The sequence below is a fragment of the Physella acuta genome, unplaced genomic scaffold (assembly GCF_028476545.2).
Source record: "Physella acuta isolate Inbredline_101_S28 unplaced genomic scaffold, ASM2847654v3 ptg000138l, whole genome shotgun sequence".
Taxonomy (NCBI): domain Eukaryota; kingdom Metazoa; phylum Mollusca; class Gastropoda; family Physidae; genus Physella; species Physella acuta.
Window position 1 is genome coordinate 874,442 of NW_026731657.1, and position 25,950 is coordinate 900,391.

Consider the following 25,950-nt stretch of genomic DNA (forward strand, 5'->3'; position numbering starts at 1 on the left):
TGCCCGAGGGTTCGAACTCGAGACTTTTCGGTTTAGCAACCATGAGCTTTACCGACTCGACCTTGCCAACCCCAAGTCGACTGACTGATTGCACAGAATCCCTTCTCTGTATTTTGAATAAGATCAAAGTGTACTATCTGTTAAGGATTATGTACAAAGGTCTTAGCTGTAGCTTCAGTTTTTCCTAATGTTAATCAGGTTCCCATCTGAGCTGGTTGGAAATAAGGACGTACTACAGACTCGAATCGGGGATCCGAACAATGGCTAGATATAAAGGTCTAAATATGTCTACATTATTTGTTGTGTTATGTTATTACTAACTACAATAGTAGGTGTATCGAAAGCAGCAAATCGTTCTATTCTCACTTTTTGTCCAATTATTTCCAGTTCTTCGTACACATATTTCAAGTTTTCAGCCAAGATGAATGGCTAGTTTCTATTGTATATTTTTATTAACACTATATTAATTATAATACTTTTTAAAGCCACATACGTTAAATGAAATTCTGTGTTTAAGCAGTCATTTGAAAATAGTTATATTGTGTTCATTAAGTAGGGGAGGATAATAATACTTTCTTGCGTTTCGTGGTATTTCCAGATTCACTTCCCATTGACTGTCTAAAGAAGGTAGTTAATGGCGAAAACACGTTATTTTAGTTGACACCAAAAAGGGGTTAGGCTTGAAAAAAAAAAATAGATTGCTGTCTTTTCTAAAACTAAGTTTCAATGATAAGTAAATGTATAATGTTTTGATCTGGATTAATCTAGATCTAAAAACAGCATCAGAAGATAATGTAATTTTGTTATTCGTAAGTTGGCGTAATATTAGTCTGTTAACAGTTGTTTGTTTTTTCTGTTTTCAAATAACAATCTATAGACTAGTGTAACATGTCAATCTATCATGTTAAACTAAAGTTTATCAAATGTTTGTAAAAAATGTTATTAATATTATCAATTCAGCATAGCAATTTAGCTACCTGTTATTTCCCTTAACATCATTAATGAAAAGGAATAAAAATCTAACTTTAAATACTAATTGTCAATATTTAAGTACCATTATTTCTTTTATAGTGTGTATATAATGTTACGGTCACGTAAAATGTAACATTAATCTAAATAGACCATTATATTCATGCAACAATTAGATAAACACATATGTCACTCTATATTTCAGTGTGGATGATAGGACCAACATAAAACAGATACACTTACACGTTTATTGCAAACTTTTTTGACATAGGAGAAAGTTGTTCGGGTTTGTCGAGCAATATTTCTGAGACGTACAATATGTATGTGAAACACAACTTTTTATACAGCAATAGCCCTTAGACATTGGACTGACCTGACCTAGTTGAGTGGCTAGGGGAGGGTAGGTTGGGTGATGTCTTCGGGCGCCGACCCATGTGGGTACGCCAACTAGAGTTGATATGACATACAGTCAAAATTAAGAAAATAGACAACCATTTGGCTATTCGGAAATATTGAATTGTTTTCCACATTAATTGTGTAACATCAAATTAAAACTGACAAATGTTGATAACGTATTTACATCTCACGTGAAGGGATGGGGGTGTCAAGAAATTGGAAGGTCGCCCCGTGCGAAAGAATGGGTCGTTACGTCACTGACCAGACCACACAATTTATTAACGAATCGATTGCACCTAAGGAAAATAAAATGGTATCATATATATATATATATATATATATATATATATATATATATATATATATATATATATATATATATATATATATATATATACATACATATATATATATACATATATATATATATATATATATATATATATATATATATATATATATATATATATATATATATATATATATATATATATTTTTTTTTTTTTGAAAAGTGTAAGCAAACTCGATAAAGTTTTCCTTGTTTGGCAAAAAAAAAATAATAATAATGTTCACCACTATAAGCCAAACGATGCATCTAATGTGTAGTAAATATGAGTCTTAAAGACCCTGATACATAATAATCAGGTTTGTTTACCAGGTATAGTATTTTAAACCGTTTAATCATGACAAGATCACCAGTCTGTAAACATAAACAGAACGTGTTAAACATTGTAGTGTATGACATCGAACCTTACTGATCAGCTAATACATGGTATATTGTTTTTACCGTGAATAAATAACATTACAATAGAACCCTCATATTAGGGCAAATCAAACACAGTTCAAACCTTTTTCGCAAGACTTCAAACAAGTGACGCACTACATACATAATTTCGTTTTTAAATAACCATGTAAAATACAGGGAGAGAATAACGAAACAAAGACTACAAGAAGTGAGGTGGCAGACCACAATCCTAGGTACCATCAGAGAAATGTTTTCATAGTTGCCATGACAATAATAACACTTTGTAATAACTACATACTTTTTTTAAAATTAAGTTTGGTGGTTGTTTTTAAAACTAAACGATCTAATATGTTGTTTTTTTTGTTTGATGTAAAAAGTAAAAGTAAAGTTTCCCTTTCAAACCTGACGGTCTATGGGGCAAGTGAAGTAGAGTTCACTTGTTTAATGTAGTTGGTGGAAATTGTTCTGTTGGTTGATATACATATAATTTAGGGTATTTGGTGTATTTCATTGTGCTATCCTTGCCAAACTAGTATAATTGTAGGTTTTTGTAGTTTTTTGTTTACTTTTTCCCCATTAGTTTTGTACAGGTGTCTTTGTCTTTTTTTGTCGGACTCTCTGTATATATTATACCACATAGGTAAAATATGTCTATTATTGTGATTGTTAATTTTTATATTTAAATCACCCGTAACAGCCACAGTTTGTGAACATTTTCTGAAGGAAATAGTAGACTGTGAGAAAAAAAAACATTATGAAACAGAACCTACAGTTCTAACCCCACAACCGTCGCACGTTCTTTTCTCAATGTCTGACAGCAATTTACTTTTCTTATGTATGCACTTGCTTTTCTCATAATTTTAGTTGATCTCACATTTTATTATAGTTTTGATTTTACCAATGGACATGTTTATTAACCAACAGTCATTACCTCCCTCTGTTAAATGCAATCTTTAATGTTTTCAAGGGAGACAATGCAAATCTGCAACAAATAGCAAGCCGAGTAAATTATACGATATTGTGTAATTAAGCACCATTTAATTTAAAAACGAGGTAAAACATTTTATAAAATATAATAATTGTATACACCAACTTTCAAAATGTTTAGTTTTAATTCGATTAATTATTAAAACATTATTGTAATTGCAAAAATTGAAAGCCTTATATTTGCATTTAACATTTTTTAAGACATCCAATAAAATCAAGTTTATGAACTGCTCGTGACTAAATCAATTATGGGTGAGAATTGTTTTCTAATACTAAATATTTTTGTCTAAATTGTCTAAATCAGGGGTCGGCAACCTGCGGCTCGCGAGCCGCATGCGGCTCTTTTGACATCAAGATGCGGCTCTCCAGCTCTTTAAACAAATACTAATAGTCTTAATAAAAAAATAAAATATTTGAAATAAAAAAAATGTTAGTGGCTCTTTAAAACCAGGGAAATTTTGAAAATTATAACTTTTGGCTCTTCCGCTTCAAAAGGTTGCCGACCCCTGGTCTAAATCTATCACCGCTTTAATGAATGGAATATTTTAGTCTAAAATTAGTTGTTTATATATTTAATTGGGTATACCTTTATTTAGCATATCATGAGTTGGGAATATTCTGAGTTTGTTAAATCGTGAGTTTTCTATAATTTAAATTTCATATATCCGGATTTAGACATTTCGTGAGTTGGATGTATCGTGTGTTGGATGCATATTATGTTTCATAGAATTGTGAAAATCGTGCATTTTTATTCGATGTTTCGACATGACATGAGACGGGTACATTATGTAGTTGAAAAACTGTCTTTTTAATGGTTTTGTCGAGTTTAAGCACGGTTTAATATTCGCATCACACAACAGTCAGTCACCTGATGATCAAATATAACTACTCCTCATCTACACAAGTAACTAGACTTATGTAGAAAAACGATATTTCGGTTAGCATCAACTTAGTTAAATTCTATATCTGTTCTTTTCAACTGAGTTAGAAGACGCATTATATTTCTCATTCATTTGATTATGTCAGAATGAAGCAGCCTCAGATTAATATTTTCGCTCATACTATTTTAAAGCAGATTTATGCACATTACAAACAGATCAGCTGTTTAAAAAAAAGTTTTTTTTTTTTTTGTTTTTTTGTTTTTTTTCATTATAGGTCTTTAATCTGGCAAAGTGTGGTTCTCTATTTGAATCTTAACCTAATTAAAAATTACAATAATAAGTAATCTCAATACTAAAATTAGTGATATAATCTACACTATGCAACATTTCAAAATCAACAATTTAAAACATTAAAAGAACACCAGTACATTTATATTTAAAAAAAATGAATATGTGCAAATGAATGTTACAAAATGAATTAAAAAGGTAATGTTTATTCCGCAGGTGAATCTTCTCTTTCCTCTTTATCTGATTTTGCAGGGGATCTTGTCTTTTATCGACTTCTTGAGCCATTTTCTTTCTTCTATCATATGATGCTGATCTATTTCTGGAATGACAGTAGGATCTTCTTTCTCTTTTAGGTGTACGACTTCTTGTCCTACTGCGTCTGCTGCCTTTATAAGGACTCCTAGAGTGTGATCTGTTTCCAGGGCTTCGACTTCTTGAACGATTGCGTCTACGATCGTAATCATCATATCTGGAATATGGAGAGCGACGTGAAGACCTTTCTTTACCTCTCATCTGACCTGGGGATTTTCTGTCTCCTCTTGGAAACTCGATCTCTAACTCTCTTCAATAAAATCGTGTGCGATCAAGATGATATAATGCATCATCTGCATCACGAGGGTCTTCAAATTGCACGTATGCAAATCCACGAGGGCGTATGGTGTAATAGTCCAAAGGAACGTAGACATCTGTAATAGGTCCATACTTTCCAAACATGCTTCTCAGCTCTTCAGGGCGTGTGCCGTCAGGAACGTTTCTAACGTATAGAGAAGAATGTGACGGTCTTGAGTAGCGTGACATCTTTGTGTGGAGAGGTAGATTTGGACGACGAAGAATTATTCACAAAAAACTATAATAATTTAGCAAACATTGGATATAAATATGTAACATGGTATTATCTATTTAATTTACATGTCTTTGAAATCTACATACAATAAGTACATCTTGTTCGATTTTTAAATGTATCAAAAACATTTATTCATTGGTCAAGGTCAACTAAGTTTGTTAGGTATTTATTAATTAACATAATGCATGTTAATAGATTGTAAAGAAAGTGTATGTATGATTTTTTTAAAATAATGTATTTATATATTAGTCGGTTTTTGTGTCCTTGAGTTGTCTCCCGTCCTTTGTTTGGAAAATTCAATGGGAAGTAATTGTAAAATGGTCGTTTAAAATACCAAATTTAAAAATAATATATGTATTAATTAAGAGCGCCCACTCTTAAAATAATACATATAAGAGTTGCGACACTTGCCTATCCTAACAAAACGTGTGTGTCTACTAAACCCTTCATATGTAGAGTTGCCTTAAAGCACTAGCATGTGGTCGATTGTATCTAGTTTCATTATTTAAGTTAACTACACATGACTGTACATCTCTGTGATCGATTTGAAACCCATGCATGTATGTGATTGCAGTCTGATTCTTCTACATTCGTTTGAGATTGATTTAAAATGGGCTAATGCTTTTCGTTTCAGGATTTAAATAAAACTAAATCAATCAATAACATGTCAGTTTGGTATCGATACATTGCCGTAGGTACAGTTTACACGTTCTGATCGGGCTGAGTCTCAGGTTGTCTGTTGAGGTGTGTTTACGTGTCGTTGGTTGCATTGGTTTGACCAGAGGTCGTTGGTTGTGCTGTTCTGATAATATGTTTGTTTTCAACATGGAATTGTAACTAGAAAGTGTATGTGTCTTCGTAGACGCGTTTTGCAAATAATCTGTGGAATGGCTTGTGGGATGTCTGGGTAAAGTGGTAACAGAAGCCATACAACAAAGCCATACTTTATGACTAAACGCTGTAAAGCGAAATCGTGCAATCAACCTCTCGACCACCTCGTCACATTTTGACTTTTTAACTTCGAAAACATGTTATATAAAGAACATATATTACCCAATCGCAAATCGAGGTTAACTAAAATTCAATGAACATATTATATTTTAGTTAATGTTATATTTTCTTACAGTGTTATTAAACATTAGAGGCAAAGATGCATTTTTAAAAGTGTATTGTTTCTGTTAATATCCTGTTTATCAATTACTTCCCATTTTTACTTTTTATTTCAACAGGGGAAACAATAAAAATAAACATTAAAGAAATAGCTTTGTAAAAATTTGAAACAAATAAACATTAATTAAACAATTAAGTCGGACATTTACAGTATGAACAAAAATATTTAGTAAGAAAATTTAAAATAATAAGGTTAATGTATTTTTGTTTTTAGTACATTTTCGTTTCCGTCTATTATTTAAAACTGTATTGAATTAGCTTGCACCTTTAAAAAAATATTCGATTAAGCATATTGAACAATACTATATAGTTCATAACGTATTCTGTAGCATGCAATAATATTTATAAAAATTGGTTATCTAGAGCAGGGGTCTCCAAACTACGGCCCGCGGGCTTGCGGCCCGCGAGGCCCTCTCATCCGTCCCGCGGAGATCCTTTTGTTCAAGGAAAAAACGTTTGTTGGTGATGGCTGAGGATCTTTGCCCAGAAAAATCTAAGACATGCCCGGAGGAAACTGGCCCCCGAATTGAAATTTGATAGTTAATGCGGCCCTCGGAATGAAAAGTTTGGAGACCCCTGATCTAGAGCAAGGGTCTCCAAACTCTCCAGCCCGAGGGCCGCATTAACCAACAAATATTGGTTCGGGGGCCAGAGTTTCTTAGATGCATCTCTGTGGGGTGTCGGTGTTTCTTGCTTTTTAATGTATTGCTCTTTTACCCAACAAGGAAAACTTTATCGAGTTTGCTTACACTTTTCAAAAAGATTTGTATAAGTAGGTTGAATAATGTTACTATCACTTCACTATTCCTTTTTTTAATAATGTAAAAAATGCATAGGCCCCACTCCCACTTCAACTACCACCGATATCCACAGCTGTTCATCTCACGTAAATGGTCAGTTCGTCGCTGCATTATATTACTTCTACTTGACCAATGTCTATTTGACCTACGATATGCTACTCCCTCGTTTCTCTATGCCCTATATTTCAATAGTGCGTCACAGCCACAAAGACACGTCTCATATATGTACAGCCAGGGGCGGAACTACAGTGCCGCCAGACCCCGCAATGCGGGGGGGCCCAGACCGAATGGGGGCCCAAAAATCCCGGTTAATTATTTAAAAAAAATGTAAATTAAAAAATTAAAAAAAAAAAAAAAAAAATAGGTGGAGGTCGAGTTGTCTTTCTTCTACAGTTACAAAAAAACACGATAGTCGGCAAACGTCTTTGAAAAAAATGTACAGACTATAGCTCGAGAGACCGCCAGACATATAGACAACTTCAAAGACGCAGGGGCGAAACTACAGTGCCGCCAGACACCGCAATGCGGGGGAGGGGGGCAGACCGATTGGGGGCCCAAAAATCCTGGCTAAATTATTTTTTAAAAAAATGTAAAAAAAAAATTAAAACAAAAAAAAAAAAAAAATTTTTTTTTAAAAATTAGGTGGAGGTCGAGTTATCTTTCTTCTACAGTTACAAAAAAACACGATAGTCGGCAAACGTCTTTGAAAAAAATGTACAGAATATAGCTCGAGAGACCGCCAGACATATAGACAACTTCAAAGACGCAGGGGCGGAACAACAGTGCCGCCAGACACCGCAATGCGGGGGGGGGGGGGGGGCAGACCGATTGGGGGCCCAAAAATCCTGGCTAAATTATTTTAAAAAAAATGTAAAAAAAAATTATTTTTTTTAAATTAATTTTTTTTTTTTAAAATTAGGTGGAGGTTGAGTTATCTTTCTTCTACAGTTACAAAAAAAACACGATAGTCGGCAAACGTCTTTGAGAAAAATGCACAGACTATAGCTCGAGAGACCGCCAGACATATAGACAACTTCAAAGACGTAACCTACCTTTTTACTTTTAGTGGCGTCGATTAGGAGAACAAAAAAGGATTGTTATATTGTTTACATTATTAAATATATATATATATATATATATATTATATATATATATATATATATATATATAAATATATATATATATATATATATATAGATATATATATATATATATATATATATATATATATATATATATATATATATATATATATATATATATAAATATATAAATATATATATATATATATATATATATATATATATATATATATATATATATATATATATATATATATATATATATATATATATATATATATATATATATATATATATATATATATATATATATATATATATATGATTGTGTGTTTAAACTACTGGCCTGGACTCTACAAAAAATATAATTATTTATTTCGATGTCATACATTTATAATTGCGTTCATTTTTACTTTAACAACTGTATCAATAAACTTGTGAAAGTTTAAGTTATCTCCCTTTAGCGAAGCATCTGAAGTTTTTGCCGGCACGCTTTGAAATCGGGCTGGGGAAATGTTACGGCGACTATTCTGGTCTTCTAGACGACCGGAAAAAGTCGGCACTATTGATGTAGATGTTTATCGGCACTTTCTAGTCCCCTTCCCTTGAACCTTCCCAACTCTCACCCCTCCCCCCTCAACCCCCTCTCACCCCTACCCCTCACCTCTACCCCTCACCACAATCTTACTCTTACAATAAGATGTAATGCATAGATTAACGAACCGTCTATGAACTACTGAACTGTAAACTGACCACTTCTGCACATTTTGTTAAAGACACTAGTCAGTAGTTGTTCATTTACCTGATGAAGTATTTTGTTGACGAGTCTAATTCACACAAGGAAGGTAAGGCTCGTCTTTATATTATTAATTGTTTTATAATTAGTACACGTATTAATTGAACATTAGTTATTAACACTAAATACATTAAAGTTAATCAAATTTAGGATACAATGATCTAGCTTTTAAGCCTAAAAACAACCAAAAGATCTATATCACCTTTGAATGTATTAATGTTTAATTTCATGTTTAGCCCGTAACGGGGAGGGGTTATATTCGGTTATAATATGGGTGGGTCTTTGGCAGTGTTTCTTCCAGACTTTTTTCTTCGGGGGGGGGGGGGGGGTGGACCGCACCGGGTGACACCATTTAGGGGGGTGACACCAAGGCAAAACATAGCAAAATATATAGAGAAAAACTCGAGGGGGGGGGGGCAGGCCGTTTAGGGGCCCACTGCTGACCATAATTAGTATTTTTTTTTAATTTTGAATTTAATTTTCGTGCATTTTTGCCTTGATATTTAGTTTGTAAAAGAAAAACACTGTAGCTGCGGTACGATTATCTTTATTTTACAGTCACTAGATATACCACGCTCTTCAGCAAAAAAAAAAAAATCGATTTTACACAAAATACAGTGTAAAATATAGGCAACGCTTCAAATTTGAATGACACATTTGACTCGTTGCCCCCCTTTAATAGCTAAATAGAGGACACGTAACTGTTTGACCGATCCTCCAAAGTGTACTGTGGCGGATGGGGCAGGGGATGGGGATCAAATTTCTTTTTATTTATAGTTGTATTTTTTAAGGCCGTCAAGGCCGAGTTCTATTTCCCCACAATCAAACACACGCTGTCGCCGGCAAAATTCTTTTTAAAAAAACAACAAAGACCATAGCACGAGAAGCCGCTACATATGAAGTGGCTTTCATGATGCGCGGTTCTACTTTGCGGCATAAATTAGGGACCCGCCGAAATCCATTGTACATGTGTTTGTGATAGTGGTTGAATTTGTATTCTGTACTATCTTGAATCCTACAAATAATAAAAAAGAATATAATACTAGAAACTTCGTTTTTATATACGTTTACTTGTTTTTTACTTTTACAAGAAATATCATAGTAAACTTTTAAGGCCTTTACTTGGAATTATCTCCCCTGAGTAAGTTTTTTAATGGGCGGTGGTACATAGACGCTTTGTTGTCTCTTTCAAAAATTTTTCCCGAGCCGACCCCCATCTCATCCCTCTTTTTTATCGAGTATCGAGTAGACCAATGTATCGTTTATGAACTACTTCCTAACCGTACGATTCACCACTTTAGCACATTTTGTCTGACATTAGACAGCACTAGTCAACATATATTGATTTATGTGCATAGTATTAGTATTAGGCACATCTAATTCACAAAACAAGGAAGGTAAGATTATTTTTTAATATAATTATTTAGAAATTAATTAGAACGTTTAAAATTAATTGAACATTATTATATAATTAATAGTCAATTACTATTTATAAATGATGTTATTGAGGTGGGGGTGTGTGAGGGTCTGGCTTTTTGTTAGTCGTTAAAAAATGTGACGTCATTTGTGGATTCCCCCCCCCCTTAAATCAGAAGGTTATCCGACGCGTGAGCTGGCCACATACAGTTGTGCATGTGAAAAACATTTTTCTGTCTATTTTGCATTACTGCATATTTACCCAATCGCCATGAAAACTTTGAAAGCTGTTGAGGACAGCCCAGGGGAGGAACTACAGTGCCGCCAGACCCCGCAATGCCTGGGGGGGGGGGACAAGCCGTTTAGGGGGCCCACAGCCGCCCATAAAAATTTTTTTATAGTTAAAATTATTTTTCTTGCATTTTTGACCTGATGGTTGTTTTGAAAAAGAATACCGTAGCTGTGGTTGGAGTATCTTTATTCTATAGACACCATCCCACGCACTTGTATATTCTTTTTCCTACAAACACACGCTGTTGTCGGCAAAATTCTTTTGAAAAAACATCTATTGCGCGAGAGACCGCTAGATATTAAGACGGCATTTTGAGACCATCCCAAATTTGGTACTGATGGATAAAATCACATTGGTGCTTTGTTGTCCCTTTTAAGTTCCTTTCTCAGACCTCCCCTCCCGCTCTTAGCCTTACAAGAAGCGAATAGATAGCGCCTCAACAACTAAGCTGGCTCATATCGGTGGTAGTGTAGACAAACTAGCGCTCCAACAACAACGCTGGCTCGAATCGGTGGTAGTTTTGATAAACTAGCGCTCCAACAACTAATATCCAAGAAATAAATGCCTACATTGTTTACGTTTAATAACCACTGTTCTAGAGAACAAGGCAGACGTCTCAAATGAATACACGAATGATAGCGTGTTATATATATATATATATATATATATATATATATATATATATATATATATATATATATATATATATTTATATTTATATATATATATATATACATATATATATATATATATATATATATATATATATATATATATTTATATTTATATATATATATATATACATATATATATATATATATATATATATATATATATATATATATATATATATATATATATATATATATATATATATAATATATATAAATTAGTTTCGTCACTGGCAACTTGATAGTGATTTTGTAAGTAACAAACAGAATACAGATCTAATACAGTAGTTATGTTATATAGTAGCTAAGTCATGCTGTTGTAAAATTAAAAAAAAAATGAACACAGCTGTAGTGTGAAAGATAGGCAAACGTTCAAACCACTTGCATAAATTATTTCCCTTTTTCAAATAGTCAAATAGGGGTGCTCAAAAACTCTTTTTAATAATCAAATTAAAAAGCAATTACTTATCTTAATTATTATTTAAAAAAAAAATAAGTACTAAAGATTGATATAGTATAAAAATGAAACGTAGTTAAAGTTAATAATATAAATACAAAAAAACATAAAAATAAACATAACACGAGACACCATTACTTATACAAAGCTTCATACACTTTTGACCGACTTAATGATTAGAAGTATTTTATGTACACGAAAACAGAGATTTTTTTCAAAACAGACCAATGCACTCATACACATGACATGCTGGTGTGATTAGATTTAATTGAATTTTTTTTTCAAAACTCGATCAGGCCAGAAAGGAGTATCCTATATTCGTATTGTGTTTGAGTGTGTGTGTATATATATATATATATATATATATATATATATATATATATATATATATATATATATATATATATATATATATATATATATATATATATATATATATACATACATATATATATATATATATATATATATATATATATATATATATATATATATATATATATATATATATATATATATATATATATATATACATACATATATATATATATACATATATAGGGGGGCCCAAAAAAAATTTTTGCGGGGTGGCCCATTTTTTCTAGTTCCGCCACTGTGTACAGCTCAAGTGTGTTGGGCCAATGTTGTGTATTATTGTTATTTATTTATATTACAATTAGCTAATAACGTGGTTAGCGTCCTGAATGTATACTGGCCCTCTTAGAAGATTATACACACATGTATACGTACACGCACACGTGCACGTACACATAGAATTAAAAAAAAACAACCTCTGTAGCCAAATCTCATCAATCGATTATTATTGCATAATTGTCACCTGCACGTAAGTCCATAATAGAATAGAAATCATTCATGTGTTAATATTTCATATTAATGTATTAGTGGCGTCACTAGGTAGGGTTACTTTAATGTTTTAGTGGCGTCACTAAGAAGGATTACATTAATGTTTCCCTTGGTCGGGTTACAATAATGTTTCAGTGGCGTCGCTAGATCAGGTTACATTAATGTTTTAGTGGCGTCACTAGGTCGGGTTTCACTAATGTTTCACATTGTCTTCTTTGTGTATTGTAATTTTTCTTTAAAAAAGGTAATACCTATTAATGTTTTCATAATAGTTTACAAAAAGTAATGGTGTTGACTTCTAAGCTCTTTGAGACCGTCTACCGCCTTTTATAACGATAACGAATTTATATAGAAAATTTACTTTGATCAGTGTCCGCCCACCCCTTAACAAGTCTGAAAGAACCACTCTACATGCAGACCACTTTTAAGATTAAATAAATGCATTAGGTAGTAATGGAGGTGTCTTTATTGTTGAGCATCGATAGCGTCATTATTTTTGTGGTATTATATTTATTTACTCTAGAATCAACAAAGTCAATTTTCTTTTCGTGTAGCTTTGAAAGAAACGCTGTGGTGAAGGAGAAATAAAAGTCAACGTCAGTCGGACGTGACAACTCACATCACCAGATAGGCCGAACTCGTGAGACGATGGGTGACTGTGACAGACCTGTACTACAGACACGGACACGATCTTAGGAACCTTGTAGCGACAGTTTAAACTTTAAAGACTGGTCTACGGGAGACAATAACTAAAATATATACGCTTTACACTAGGTTAGGTCACTGCAATTGTTTCCTCGACAGCAACACATAACTCACTAGTCGTAGTTGTAAGTTGCGATTAAAACGCTCAATTAACCAGTCAATATTGAATACATATTGATCAATATGGAATATATATAATTCGACCAATAGTGAATGCTGTAACAGTAATGGTAACTTAAATGTTAGCCATATTTTATTTAACCTTAAGCATTAGTATAAAGACAACAGAGAATGTGGCAATGACATACTATTTTAGGGGGACTGTTAAAATCAATGTGTTTATATTGATGTCGATTATTTATCGAGTAAATGTTAACTTTGTAGAAATTAAACGGCTAATGTTTACATGTATCGTGCTGTTGCCCATGTGCATTGTGTTGTCTTAACATTAATTAGATTACATGTTGTCGTTTCTCTCTACACCAAATGTTCAGACACATTATAGTGCTGCTTTTCAAGGAAAAGTTTTTTCATATTAGAAAAATACATTGTGTCGTTGTGCATTATGGGATACTTAATTGATATAGATATATTGTAATAGGGAAAGTTTACAAGCTATGAATTGACGGATTATACAAGTGCTTTCATAATATCTAGTATGTGAGTAGAAATGTAAAATTAATCTTTCGTTGGTTGAGTGCTAATAAATATTACTCGACAAATCCGAACAACGTTCTCCTATGTCAAAAATATTGCAATAAACATTTAAGTGTATCTGTTTTATGTTAGTCCTATTATCCACACTGACATATAGATTGAATTATGCGTTTATCCAGTTGTTGCATGGGCATAATGGTATATTTAAATTGATGTTACATTTTACGTAACGGTAACATTATATACACACTATAAACGAAATAATAGTACTTATATATTGACAATTAGTATTTAAAGTTTGCTTTTTATTCCTTTTCATTAATGATGTTACGGGAAATAACCGATAGCCAAATTGCTATTTCCAACCAGCTCAGATGGGAACCTGATTAACATTGGGAAAAACTGAAGCTGCAGCTAAGACCTCTGTACATAACCCATAACAGATAGAACACTTTGATCTTATTCAAAATACAGAGAAGAGATTCGGTGCAATCAGTCACTCGACTATTTTTTAATGGGTTTTTTTCCGATGCAGAAAATTATTTACCAATCATTGTTTTCTTCTTTGGAAATTGTGCAAGGGAATTAATTACCCATTTAATATACCATTTTATTAAATAAATAAAATATTTTAAAAAATCAGGCATATCAATACATGTTTGAAATATTACATACTATCAATATTTAGTTAATTCAAGCAAGATCTAAACTGTAGATGTTTCATTGTTTTATGTGGAACTATTACTGTAATTGAAATCATAAATACAGTAGCTATGTTTTTTTACTATTTTGAAAGACAAGCGAAGATATCATTTGTTCAATATTACACGGGTCTTATTTTTTCCTATATATTTCAACTTTTGAACATGGCGACGTCCTTAGGAAAAATGAGTTTCTTATAAAAATATTAAGACCCTGCAATAATTCAATAAAAACATATATTGGCTCCCCTTTCTGTTTTTTTTCAGGTTTCAAAGATGTCACGTTACAGTCCAGCTTTTTTTAGATCCAATAACTAATAAAGAAGAACTAAACGAAAAGCTATCGGAAAAGATCAGAGACTCCATAATCCACTCAAAAGCCCCGACAACAGATGTTTCAATTTCACCTTTGTTCTATGATCCTACTGTTTTAAAATTCACAAATGTTATGATGAAAGGAGGAAATTAGGAAAGAGTCAGGAAAGTGATGCGTCAAATTCACAAATGTTATGATGAAAGGAGGAAATAAGGAAAGAGTCAGGGAAATGATGCGTCAAATTCACAAATGTTATGATGAAAGGAGGAAATAAGGAAAGAGTCAGAGAAGTGATGCGTCGGTTGTAGGAAAACATGAAGCACCTACAAATTGAGAAATGACACAAGGCTTCGGAGATAGATAGGAGTCTGAGTGCAATTCTGTAACCATCTTCAAACAAGATGATAACAATTGTAAACCACTGCTGATAACTGTTAGGGTTGTCAAAGGTGGAGTAGCATATAGGGTACCAGTGTGTGCCAAGGAAAACGAAAGTCAGTTTAGGGCTATGAAGTGGATTATTGATAGCTGTAGAGACAAAGAAAGGAGAATCCCAATGGAAGAAAAACTTACTCTTGAAATCATGGATGCTTACAATAATCGGGGTAAGGCAGTGAGAAAGAAGCAAGAGCTTCATAAGATTTGTAAGAGTAATCGAGCCTATGCACATTTAAGATAAAGATTGTGATATCAGAGTTGCTGAGTATATAAATTATGAAACACATTACAAGATTATAATTTTTTTAATAGTAAAACCATCTGAGATGCGTTGTGTAAATAAACCTTAATAGTCTTTTGAAAAAAAAAATCAAAGATAATCCATATTTGTTTTACATTGGAATTTAGAACAAACAGAAACCAAGAATTCTGTACATTGCCATCCTTTTCCATGGTAATGTGTATTGTATTGCTTCACTATTACCAGTAGAACTCATAATTTGTTGAACTGTATGCATATCATTTTTCGCTTACAACAGAGTACCAGCTATAAAAGAGATCCTCTATACATAACAACATATCTGGAGAGGGGAGGGGTTAGAAGAGGAGGTTTTGGTGGCGATAAAGAAAAAAAGAAAACACACGGTTTTGCAGTAAAAACTAGAGAATGAGTTTTAACATTTATTTTGCATAGTCAAGAAAATCGAACTTAATTAAGAATTAGGAAGAAAAAACATTGAAAAAAAACAACATAGAATAAACGGCTGTATAATGTAATTTAATGTAATTATTTACAAAATAACAAATCTGAAATGTGTAGTGAATTCATGCTGTGTTTTCGAACATGTGTGTATTTGCAAATAAAGGAAACTGTATCGAGTTTGCTTACTCTTTTCAAGCACAAACGATCAAGTCGGTTTAAACAATATTGATACATGTAGTTTAGGTACTCTTGATTAATAAATAGTTTTTATTAAAATAAAATGTGTGTCTTGAACTTAATCTAACAACTATAATGGATCGCGATCAATGGAGAATAGTCTGAAAGGTATTCGAGAGGTACAACAAATACTCTCATAATCGTGCGCGGTGTTACTAAAATTAATATGGTTATACAATAAAAAATCATTATTAAACTGGACCACAGACATACATTTACAATAACAAATAACTAGTAAGTCTAGCTATTCTAGCTATTCATTGCTCAACAAGATTAACAGTAAAGTAGACTTAACTTACTATAATCACTATTTTGTTTTGTAATTCGATGCTAGAAATGTTACTAACATTTAGACACATTTAAAATAAACTAAATAGAAAGTATGTATGTATTATATATAGTGGCTATGTTGGGAGCGGGTCAGATGTGGTTCAATATAAAGTTGTGTGTGAACTCAATATGGCAGACATTATGTTAATACAATCCTTAATCAGTTATTGAAACTCTCATTTAAAGCAGACAACACAATGGTCGGAGTAGTCGGGTGATTGAATGCAGCATTTCACTTCTCGGCCAAAGATCAAAGTGATCTATTTGTTATGGGTTCTGTACGGAGGTCTTAGCCGTGGCCGCAGTTTTTTTCCTCACATTAGTCAGGTACCCATCTGAGCTGGGTGGACTTAAGGACGTCCTACAGATTCAACTCCAGGATCCGAACTCAAGACTTTTGGGTTAACAATTGTGAGATATAAAGGTGTATGGAAAGCAATAATGTTTTTTAATTGTATGTCCATATCATGTCATATTCTGTGTACACAGATTTAAAGCATTCAGCCAAGATGTATGGCTATTTCGTATATGTTTTGTACTACTACTTTGATATTTACTTATGTTACTATGTATTTAGAATATGTGAACAGACAAAGTATGATATGTAACTAGTTAAAACAATTCATCACATACATTTTAACCTTATAACTATATTTTATTATCGAGTTTATTCCATAAGTGGTGAGGTGTAAACTGTTATATAATGCCTGATCTGTATCTGATGTGCACGCCTCTGCTTTAAAATATTATGCGCGAAAAGATTAATCTGAGGCTGTTAAATTGTGACATAAGTGAATGAGAAATAGAATGCGTCTCCTAACTCAGTTGAAAAGAACAGAGATAAGTTTTAACTAATGTTATGCTAACCAAAATATTGTTTTTTGTTTTACGTCAAGCTACTTGTATAGATGGAGAGTGGAGAAGGGTGGGGGTGGGGTAGTTATATATAGTTATCAGGTTATTGCATGTTGTGTGTTGTGAATATTGAGCCGTGCTTAAACTTGACAAATCGATTAAAATGACTCGACTACACAATGTATCTATGTCATGTCATATCGAATCATCGTATAAAAAATGCACGGTATTCACAATTCAAGATATATCAAGCACATAGTACATCCAACACACGACATACCCAACTCACGACATTTCCAAAAGCGGATATACCAAACTTACTTTATACAAAACCCACGATATTTTCCTGATGTCATACAGTCAACAATTATATTCAAAATTTGCCAGCAGCGTGTGAGTGTGTGTCGCTATTAAACTCCACTACTATGTCTCGATGAGGTGTGTTAGGTGTATAACATCATCGTCTACCCCAGAGAAGTTTAAAAAAAAAGACACAGGTTATCAACGAATTATATAAACACTTGCCCGAATAACATTAGACTATGTTCAAATCTAACGTTTGTATTACACATAGCAATTCTAGCCTAGATCATGTCAAGTTCTTGCATTTTAAAATACAAAGCTAAGCAAATAGCTAGATTGTATCTAGATTGTATCTAAATAAAGAATATGATTCTACAACAGTTAAGTTTGGAAAAGAAACCCAATTGTTTTAGAATCATAATATTGATTTAAATAGAACATTGACACTTGATTAGCTATGTATTTTAATATTCTAGAACTTGAAATGATCTAGAAATAATATACAATGTATGGAAGACGTATTGTAATCGTAAAAACATTGAATGTGACGTGGTTTAAGGACAATACATTATACAACTTATACGATAACAAAGACGTTGATCATGACCACAAGAAACGACATACTGTTATGAATATTAATTAATTTAATGCACCATACAAGTACCGGACACTAGCATTCATTCAATATAATAAAATAAATAATTCATCCCTTTATAAATATGATTGTAATGTACACACTACATGTTTTGTATTATAGCAATGTAGCAACAGTAGGCGAGTTGTATGTGTATGTGAAGAAAGCATTGGATTAGTAACATTAGCAGTGTTGTATATTTATGTGAAGAAAGCATTGGATTAGTAACAGTAGCGTTGTTGTATATTTATGTGAAGAAAGCATGTGCAATCAGCATAGAGACAGGATATTATTAGGAGCTAGTTGAGATGGTCTAAGTTGTGTATAGTAGGGTAAGAGAGAATAGAAGATTTATTTTGTGCAAAAAAAGCAACATTAAAACATGTATATATATATTATTTTGATTTGGTATTTTAAACGAGCATTTCACAATTACTTACCATATTTATTTTTCCAAACAAAAAACGGGAGACAACTCAAAGACACAAACTCTGACTAATAGATAAAAAAAAAAGCATATTTTAAAAAATAATACATTCATTCGATGTATGATACTTTGACATTAATTAGTTTATTATAATGTACTTAAACATACTTTGCTGACATTGAACGGTGAATAAATGCTTTTGATACATTTAGAAAACCAACAGCTTGTACTTATTTCATGTAGATTTCAAAGATATGTAAATTAAACATTTAAAGCTATTAATGGATAATTCTATTGTTTATCGTTTGCTAAATAATTCTTCTTATATAAAAAAACAAATAATTAGGGAGCTGATATGTATCTCAGATTAATCTGAGGCTGCTAAATTCAGACATAAGTGAATTAGAAATAGAATGTCCCCAAACTCAGTTGAAAAGAACAGATATAGGACCCAATTAAGTTGATGGTAACCGAAATATCGCTTATTTTTACAAAAGTCAAGCTATTTGTATAGATCCAGGGGGGTGTGGGGGGCAGGGGGATCATCATCTATGGTCATCGGGTGACCGCCTTTTGTGTGATGCGCATATTGACCCGTGCTTAAACACAACAATACGATTAAAAAGACTCAGCTGTTTACTCGACTACACAATGTATCTATATCATGTCAAATTGAATCAACGTATTAAAAAAATTGCACGATATTCACAATTTAAGATATATGAAATATAAATCACATGCAACACACGATATACCCAACTCACGACCTGTCCAAATCCGGATATACCAAACTTACATTATACAAAACTGACGATTTAACTCAGATTAGTCACGACGTATGATATAATCACTAAATGTATTAAACACTTCTCACGATATACAGGGTTTACAAAAATATATACAAAACGTAATACACATAATTAAAATTGAGATTATAACATTCCATTCATTAAAGATGTGCTAGTTTTTACTTATGAATCTATATTCTACGAAATTAACCCGCATGTCACCAATAGAAGCCAATTTGTCATCAACACTAGCTCATAGGTCACCAAGTGTAGCCCACATGTCACCAATTGTAGCCCACATGTTACCACCATTAGCCCACGTGTCTCTAACAGTAACCATCGTGTGTCTTATAATTGCCAGTATATGGTATATATAATTTTCACAAATGGAATGTATTTATAATACAGCAAATGACAATGTAGTACAAATTAACGTCCAATCATCTGGTCGATTTGGGGGAGGTCCACAAGGCTGGAGCATTTGTCCATGATATTGAAACGTACAAGTGCTCTAGATTCATGTTGATGACTGAACTTGTCAAAATTCTTAAGATATGAGGCTAGTGCAGTGGTTCTCAAACATTTTCGAGTGGCGACCCCCTTTTTAGAAAAAGTAAGTGACTCGCAACACTCATTTAATTAAAACGTTGAAATTAGTAAGGAAATTAATAAACACTAAAAACTATTCTCTAGTAGATTTTCAATATGAATTATTCTTGATAGATGCTTTAATGCGATGGTTTTAATTCGCGGTTGAGTTTTTGTTAACGCCAACCTCATCTCATTTTCAGCATTTAATGTGTTTCTTTGTTCTGCTTTTAATTGGTGAATTGTTGAAACTCTATTCTCGCAAAGATATGTAGACACAAAAGGAACTAAAACTCGAAAGACAATCGATTTTACGTTCGAGTATTAACGGTGCATACTACACCAAAATTGTGTGAGCAGTTTTTTTAATTTAAAAGGATAATTGACGCGGAATTCTTCTCGTAATACATCAGGAATGCTTGCAACATCAACGGTAGCAGAAAATGGGTAACGCGTCGATGCATATTCTTCTTCTTCAGCTCAGGGAAGGTAAGGCCGAAGTTCGTTTTCAAGAGATTCAAGATCCGCAGAAACAGTGTTTCTTCCAGACTTTTTTTCTCCGGGTGGCGGGCGGGGGGGGGGGGGGGGGGCACTTGAAATTTTCGGGGGGGGGGGGGGGTGGATTCCCCTATAATACGGAGCTAAATCTTTTACTTTTTTTCTTAAAGCCCTATTTTGACCCAAACATGAAGAACCATTCGTACAAATCTTACAACCGTTTTGCCATTCTAATCATCCAGTTTAAAAAAAAAAAACATATTAATTTTCTCCAAGAAATCTTCACATAATATCAACTTTTCTTTGCTATCATCTGGATGAATTTATTTTACAGAGACATGCAAAAGCTAACAAGAACTCATGTCTGTTAATTCATCAACTTGAAAATCAAACAATGGTAGAAGTTTGATTTCATTCAAAATGTGTTATTTAACATCTACGGTAGAGGCGTAGCGACCCTTCCCGGCGCCCGGGGACAAATTTTTCGATATGCACCCCCCCTCGAGATTTTGATTTGCACCCCCCTCAAACTTTCGATTTGCACCCCCCTCAACCTTTCAATTTATTTTTCCAACCCATTTTGGCGCCCCCTAAGGTCGGCGCCCGGGGACATATGTCCCCCCCCCCCCGCCCCCCCCCCCCCCCTCGCTACGCTACTGATCTACGGACATGTCTGCCATATTCCGATGAAGAGCGTTAATAGACAGAGATATTTGTTGCATCTTTATTACACTGGAATCCACAATAATTAATTTCACCACCCTGAACATGCATGATTTGATGAGATTTTCTCCTATGTTAGAGTGGTTTTTTTTTGCTTGGTGATTTCTAATTTAACTTCATATGATGCTTGCACTAATGTTTTGCTTTCTTGGTGGACACTTACTGTTCTATCAAGTCTCTGACGTTTGCAACTAGTTACTTGCCAACGAGAGAACTCCATATCTTTCCTTGCGTGTTCTGAATGACTCATCTCAAAATGAAGGATTATATTTGAAGGTTTCATGACTAAGAACAACTGTGTTTTGTACTTTGTATTATTTATTCTCTATTCCATCTCCAGTGATGCAAGCAAAGCCGAATTTCATAAATCTGTCTAAATATGTATGCTTTTTATCTCATCGATTGGGTTTAGTATACCCGTTGGCGACCCCCCAGAAAGCCCTTTGCGACCCCCCTGGGTGTCGCGACCCCCAGTTAGGGAACACATGGGCTAGTGTATCCCTGTGCTGGTTTGTCAACCACTCCCATTTGGTTGTGTCTTCATGACCAGTGCCGATATATTTCAATTGCATAAGTTCAAGCTGACTGGATATTGTACCTGTCTCCCATGTGCAAGCAACTATCTTAAAGTATATGGACATTTAAAGCTAAGAGTAATCTCATCTAAACAAAGAAATGTCTAAATTAAAAGAAAACGATTCGTTTTGACACTGTCTGTAATTATTTTCTTTTTTTTTAAATATTATTTTTAACTTTTCTATTTAATTATTTTTATTGATTTAGTAAAAATATTCACAATAGATTTGACATTTTTTTTTAAATATCTATATTTTAATCAAGTACATCAACATTATCTTATTTAACATTTGATAGTTAAGGTTGTTGACATAATAATATTTTGTCTTCTCTTTCTTCTATTACTTTTTATTATTATTTTTTTTTTCAAAGCTGTTGCAGAACATTTAATCTATTGACATGGAATATCACACGTTGAATTGATGAATATTTATATAATCTTTTTAAGATACGTAGGCTACATGCTTGAATGTCAAACGAAGTTTAATATCAATGATCTTCTACTATTATAAAACCTCATTTGGCTGTTGTGTGGGAAGAAACCCAAATCGTTACTTAGTGATGATTCTGTGTCTCGAGTATTTATCATCAGGGGAGAACCTTGTTGGGTGTGCTTGGCTTCCCTTCTGGATCTTTTTTTTTAAGTATAAACTTTATCTTCTGCTTCATTCGTGCAGAACATCAGTAACCAAAGCATTTTGGTTGTTTTTTAAATTCTAGAATCTAGAGAATCAATTAGGCCTGTTCTAGAATTACACTAGATTCAGATAAATCTACTAAGGGTATTTGTTTTTTTTTTTAATTCTAGAATCTAGAGAATCAATTAGACCTGTTCTAGAATTACACTAGATTCAGATAAATCTACTAAGGGTATTTGTTTTTTTAAATTCTAGAATCTAGAGAATCAATTAGACCTGTTTTAGAATTACACTAGATTCAGATAAATCTACTAAGGGTATTTTTTTTTTATTCTAGAATCTAGAGAATCAATTAGACCTGTTCTAGAATTATACTAGATTCAGATAAATCTACTAAGGGTATTTAAAAAAAAAATTCTACTTAGAATTGTACTTACATTTACATCATATTAATGCAAACAAAAAAGTTATATACAGTATTTTCAAACTGGTAGGCTATAATCTAACCAAATGATCCACTAACTCGTCTTCTAGCCGGAGGACCAACACACTTTCAATAAACAAAATTCACTTGGTAGGTTTTATATTATCATTATTATTTGTTTTTGTTGAGTTTATTAACACAAAAATGCAAGATTTTTTTTCAATATGGAGCCACATAACATAATGGTGTTTTTTTATTTTTTTTTAGTATTTTTTTTTATTATAAAATATTAAACAAGCTATACCGCTAAAGAGCCAATAATGATTAACCTACTTGTTCAAATGTCTTTTAATACAGTAGGCAAATTCGATAAAGTTTTCCTTTATTAAAAAAATGCAAAGAAATAGAAACCGTTAAAGCACACATTCAGCTAATCATTTCATATTTTCATACAACTTCTTATTTTGTAGAAAAGTTTCTACTGTAAATGTCCTACTTTATTGTTCGTTTTCTGTATATTTAATTATATTCATTTAAATAGCTAGTGATATAAACTCTATTATAATTTTTCCCTTACAATAATAGGATTTGAAAATGGGAAGTAACAAGTAGACTGTACATTTATGGTAACGAAAAAAAAATACATGTGAAAAAAAAAAACCTTCCTGGCTACAATGTAGATAACCTTATATTGTAATGTAATATTAACGAACATGTAATATTTTCATTTAAGTTGTATTAACTTTAAGTTGTGAGTAAATTATGCATGTGCTAAATCTGTTCGAAGATAAACATACAAAACGTGACGAAGCAGCCGAAAGATTGACTGCTTTAGTCAAATATTAAAGTGTTGTATGGTTGTGTGGCTTCTGTTTACACCAGGGGTCTCCAAACTTTTCAGCCCGAGGGCCGCATTAACTATCAAATATAAGTTCGGGGGCCAGAGTTTTTTCCAGGCATCTCATTGGGGTGGCGGACCATCCCCCCCCCTTCACACACACGAGAAAAATGTAAGAAAGAAACACTGTCGGGGACCGACAACACACTCGAGATCCAAGTTTGTTCTCAAATTGTTTCTCACTTGATAAAGATTGTAGGTTGTTCCAAAATTTGAAAGGTAGTTGTACAAGTTTTAATATTAGGAAAGTCTTCCTTGTTTTTAAGGAGGTCATTTGCTGGGCAACTGGCCACATTTACTTTAATGGTATTTGACACAATGCTACATTTTCAGTTTGTTTTGAATTTTTCCTCAGCCACCTCCAACACACTTTTTTTTCCCGTGCACAAAAATATATCCGCGGGCCGGATGAGTGGACCTCGCGGACCGCATCCGGCCCGCGGGCCGTAGTTTGGAGACCCCTGCTCTACAGTAAAACTAATGTAGACACATGTAAAATGAAGTAAAATAGAAAATATGTGATCATGTAAGATACATAGGCGTTCTGTTAGAAGCGGGTCAGATGTAGCTAAATAAAAATGTTGTTTGTGAGTTCAATATGGCAGACATTATGTTGATGCAATCATTCATCAAGTTATTGAAACTAATTTAAAGCAGATACCACAATGGTCGGAGTAGTCGAGTGACTGAATGCACCATTTTATTTATCGGCCTTTTAACTAAGATCAAAGTGTAGTGCTTGTTGTTGGTTCTGTACGGAGGTCTTACCTATGGTCCCAGTTTTTTCTAACCTTAGCCAGGTTACCCATCTGAGTTGGGTGGATTTAAGAACGTCATTAACGACCTACTGATAGTGCTTTAAAGCTAATATTTTCAGCGGCAGCATTGGTACTGTCGAATTCACAAATTATAAATTACTGAAAAGTAGAAAATAAAACAATTAAATATGATACGCCGCGGGTTGGCTCGTTTAATTAAAAAGTATAGGGGAATTTTTTTTCTTTTTCTTTGCATCGCCTAAAATAGAATGTGTTTCTTGCACTGATTCTTTCAAACATATTTTTACAAAGGCAAATACATTTGAAATAAACATGCAAGATACCAAAGTTACGTTAGGCCCAGGTTTGAGATTTGAAAATAAAATGAAATACAACAACACACACAAGACATAGGCAGGACAAAATAAAACACCTTTCTGTAGACAATTTTGAAAACTGGAATCGGAGTAATTATGAAGAACAATAATTTCTTCGCAAGTTAATATATAATCCAATGAAAACTGTAAATTCTAAAAAAAATTCCCCACACACAGCATACATAACAAAATGTATATGAAGCTTGGTTGATTATAAGTGTCAGACGTTTTTATAAGCAGACTAGTGAACAATATAGATATTGTTGTCAACTAACACAAAGTTTGTTAATTCTTGATATTTTTTTTTAAACTCAGTCGCGATTAAAGACACTTTGTTTTTCTCATTCACTTGAATTTCTGATTATGGAATAGTTTAACAAGAAATCAGACTCGCGTCAGTTGCGAGTTTGATGTATATATCGTTAGTAGATTATTGGAGCGTTTAGGGATCAATCGCGGATAAGCAAGTAGTAGCGGAGCTTAATATTTGTGTGAATATTATTGGGAGATGTGTATAGTAGAGCAAGAGAGAATAGAAGATTTATTTGGTGAAAATAAAGCAACATTATAACATATTTTGAAATGGACTTGTTTTTACTTTCTCGTATATACGAAGTATAGAGAAAGTCTTGTAATCGTGCAAAAAAAAAAAATCGAGATTTTTGCAAATCTCGACGTTTTACATCTCACTGATACGGAAAAACATAATTTTGCAATC

The 25,950-nt window shown here is 32.9% G+C and overlaps 2 pseudogenes; one reads left to right on the forward strand and one right to left on the reverse strand.

Moving 5' to 3' along the window:
• Positions 1-4,471: 4,471 nt before the first annotated feature.
• On the reverse strand, positions 4,472-5,100 carry LOC131935230 (serine/arginine-rich splicing factor 10-like; annotated as a pseudogene).
• Positions 5,101-7,108: 2,008 nt separating this feature from the next.
• LOC131935218 (small ribosomal subunit protein uS7m-like) lies at positions 7,109-15,795 on the forward strand (annotated as a pseudogene).
• Positions 15,796-25,950: the final 10,155 nt, after the last annotated feature.